Below are 4,278 nucleotides of genomic sequence, written 5' to 3'. Positions count from 1 at the left end.
AGATACATCCAAGGGATTGCTTGGGCATTGATCCCCGCTATATAACTATAGCCCAATCACTTCTTAATAATCAGGGTCAATAACACCTGCCAAGTTGTGACTCCTTCCTTGTCTGATATTTCCTTGGCACTTTGAAGGGCCCAGGTGGCACTTGAAAATGAGTTGCCTCCTCCTTCTGGTTTCACTGGTTTATGACAAAAAATCATCAGCAATTCTAATTATTTTTCCCTTATAGGTAAGGCATCATTTCTCTCTTGCAGCTTTCAACAGTTTGGTCAAATGTCTCTTCATATTTTTGTCCATTTTCCAATTGTATTTTTTGTTTATTTTACTGTTAATTTTTGAGAGGTCTTTATGTATTCTAGATTTTTTTTTTCTTTGTTTCTAGTTTTCGGAAGTTTGACTGTGATTTGTCTTGGTGTGGATTTCCTTGAGTGTATTCTATCTGGGATTTTCTCAGCTCTTGAATCTTTAAGTTCATTCATGTCTGTTGATAAGTTTGAGAGATTTTCAGCCATTATTTTGAACATTTTTCAGCCACACCCTTTTTCAGCTCTTCTTCTAGATGCTGATGAAATAAATGTGAGAAGTTTTTTGTATTCCCACAGATCCCAGAGGATCTCTTCCTTTCTTTTTTAAAATGTATTTCTCTGCAGTTCACATTGGGTAGTTTCTCTATACTATGTTTTCCTTCTGTCCCCTCCACTCTGCTTCTGAGCCATCCATTAAGTTTTTTTATGTCAGTTATTTTATTTTTCAGTTAAAAAACTTTCATTTTTTTATTTTTGTAGCTTCTGCTTTTTTTTTTTACTCTTCTTTATTTTTTGGCAATACTTTGTTGTTGTTGTTGTTGTTGTTGTTATTTTCAATTTGTTTAGAGCATGTTTGCAACTGCTGGCTAAAGCATCCTGTGATGATTAAATTCTTTCTCAGTAAGTTTACTATCCTTGCCACCTCAGTGGTGATGTCTCTTAACTTCTTTTTCCAGTCAAGCTGAGGTGTTCCTGGTTCTTGATATGCTGAGTGATTTTTAGACTGGCATCTGAACATTTCTGTGTTATGTTATGAGACCCTGGTCCTTCCTTAACCCTGTTTTTATCTGGCTTCTTCTGACACTGCTCCTAAAGAAGGAAGGGGTCACGCCATCTTCTTACTGCCATTTGGGAGTAGAAATCCAAGTTTCCTACCTGACCTCCAATGACATCACAGGGGCATGATGGGGGGTGGGAAGGAGGGCCTTACCATTAGGCTGGGGTAGTAGTGAGAGTCTTGAGTACCCACGAGGCCTTCTCTGACACTAACCCAGAGGGCAAGAGAGGAGGAGTGTTTCATTCTGTTGGATAAGCGTGGGCAGCCTCGGGAAGATTTCTGACCATGGATGAGGCAATTCCCTGACTCTTATTAGTGGAACACAGATTTCCAAATATTTATAAATTTAATATAGCTCGCTTCTTTCTGAAGATTATTGACTCATGCAAATTTATACTCTTTAGCCAATTTTTAAACATTTCCACCTCCTAAGTAAGCTCTGTGATTTCTTCTTTTTTTAAAATGTTTATTTATTTTTGAGAGAGAGAGATAGAGAGAGAGAGAGAGAGAGAGAGAGAGAGTAAGAGCACAAGCAGGGGAGGGGCAGAGAGAGAGGGAGACACAGAATGTGAAGCAGCCTCCAGGCTCTGAGCTGTCAGCACAGAGCCCAACGTGGGGATCAAACCCACAAACTGTGAGATCATAAGCTGAAGTCAGACACTTAACTGACTGAGCCACCAAGGCGCCCCTCAATAAATCCATGAAAATAGGTAAAAACAAAGACCAGAAAATTTAAAAAGATGTATGTCATGAGGATAACTCTTCACTGGCACAAATGTCAGTATTTAGAAATAGCCTTAATGAGTTAGCATTTTTTCTCAAGAAAGACAATAATGGAAGCGTGAGGGGATACATAACTACGACAATAGTATTTATGCAGTTGCCTAGTAATCATTAAATTATCTACTTTTATTTAAAATTATCGTTGTTTATCATTTGAGATCAAAACAATGCCCCGAATTTAAAGATACGAAAATGTACTTAATCCCATTGGTTGGGTGAATGAAGGTTGAATGAAGCATCATTTGATGCAATTCCAGATGCAAACGTGTGTGATATAAATTGGAAAAATTATGTCCTTATTGGAGATTACTCTTCTTCTGCACAATTCTACGTTACATTTGCAGTCTTTGTCTTCCTGTACTGCTTAGCTGCCCTTCTGCTCTATGTTGGTTATACGAACCTGTATCGGGATAGTCGAAAACTTCCCATGATTGACTTCGTTGTTACTCTTGTTGCCACTTTTCTGTGGTTGGTGAGCACTTCAGCCTGGGCTAAAGCTCTCACAGATATTAAAATAGCTACCGGTCCCGGTATTGTCAAGGAACTTCAGCCTTGTAACCATCAAGTGACGTGTTATTTTGGCTCTGTGACTAGTATGGGATCCCTAAATGTGTCTGTGATCTTTGGCTTTCTGAATATGATACTTTGGGGAGGAAATGCGTGGTTTGTGTACAAGGAGACAAGTTTACACAGTCCATCAAATACTTCTGCTTCCCACAGCCAAGGAGGTATTCCACCTCCTTCTGGAATATAATTAAAGGGAAAAATACACTGTATGAAACATATGTCTATACTTTGACCTGTTGCCAACATCTTGAGAAGCATTATTTGTTTCTAATAAAAGTAATGGCTTTTTCAATAAATTGGTGGGTTTGAAATTTTGCTGCTTTTTTATATAAAGCCTGTGCCTTTCCCAGAAATTTAAGATGTAAATGTATTCTCACATGTAAATTTGAAAATTCAGGGGCCTATTATGAGATGATACACATTTTTAAATGACTGGTTATTTCTTTACTAAGTTGTTTGCCTTCCAAAGTGTTTACACCTTTAGCCTTAACATATGTCTTCACTCAGAAAAGAGTTACATTGTCATATCATAATAGGAGGAAAATCTCTATTTGGAATATACACTACTGTAAGTTTGTACAGATCATATATCTAAGACCTGTCTTTGTTTGAGAAAGCCTTGATTACATAAATCATATTTAGAAAAAACATTTAGTTCAGAATTTGTATCTGAACATTGTTTATATGTTATGAAAAACTTTTAATTGCAAAGACTGGTTGTATGTTTTATTTCTGTTTTTCTAAGTGACCTACAGTACTTAATAGGTGTACTAAATTTGTTTTGGAAATGGGGTTTGGAAATTTCTGATAGGTGTATAGCTAAGTTAGTGATTCTTTTGCATGAGGCAGAAGCTTCCATTATGCTGGTTGTTTAATAGACTTGCTATAGAAGAAAGAACGTGGTTCAACTCGGGATTTTGATATGTCTGGGCATTACTCTCAGTGGTATTTGTCTGCTGTCCTTTGTTGCTCATGCCACTTAAGTGCAGGCTGAGACCTAGTCTCCTTGCAAGCAGAAAAATAAGCCACCTGTTCTTGCAGACCCTTTTATAGGGTTAAAACAATTAAGATTGCCTTTCACTTTTGAAACATTTAACCTTTAGATTCAATGAAGTTACTATTTTGAGTGTGTAGCATTGATATTGTGAAAATAAATGCAATTTGGATTTCAAAAAAAAAAAAAAAAAAAAGGCTCACATAATTGTGGAGACTGGCAAGTCCGAAATCAGTAGGGTAGACAGGTAGCAGGTTGGATAGAAATTCAGCCAGGGTTTCCATGTTACATTCCTGAGGCAGAATTGCTTCTCCCAGAAATCGCATTTGCCTCTCTTAAAGCCTTCAACTGATTAGATAAGGCCCACCTACATTATCCAGGGTAACCTCCTTTTTGTTTAAAGTCAATCGATTGTAAATGTTAATCACTTCTACCTTCACAGAAATATCTGTACTAGTGTTTGACTAAAGAACTGGGCCCATAGCCTAGCCAAGTTGACACTTCAAATTAAGCATCACAGTGATGGCGTGTACTATGGTACCTGTTATGTGGCTCCTAAAATGTCTCACAAATTATTCTTGACGCTTCAAATGAGTAGTCACGTGTAATTCTTAACGTAATGTCATGAATTACCTTATTTTCATTTGAGACATGAGGAAATGGACTCTCAAAAAAATCTTGTCGAAGGTCATAAAGCCAATAAATGATACAGGCAGGATGGAAATTTAGGTTTACATGGCTAAAAAAAAAAGTGACAAAGTGAACACTGGAAAAAGAAGTCAGAATATTCGGATTTGGATACTTTCTTTCCCACTAGCTCACTTTTGAACTTGAGGCATGTGACT

The 4,278-nt window shown here is 37.2% G+C and overlaps 1 pseudogene; it reads left to right on the top strand.

Annotated features, from left to right (window-relative positions):
- Positions 1 to 2,187: 2,187 nt before the first annotated feature.
- On the top strand, positions 2,188 to 3,137 carry LOC132677423 (synaptophysin-like protein 1 pseudogene; annotated as a pseudogene).
- Positions 3,138 to 4,278: the final 1,141 nt, after the last annotated feature.

Source organism: Panthera onca, chromosome A2 (assembly GCF_046562875.1).
Source record: "Panthera onca isolate mPanOnc1 chromosome A2, mPanOnc1 haplotype 2, whole genome shotgun sequence".
NCBI lineage: Eukaryota > Metazoa > Chordata > Mammalia > Carnivora > Felidae > Panthera > Panthera onca.
This window is presented reverse-complemented; position numbering and strand designations above follow the sequence as displayed.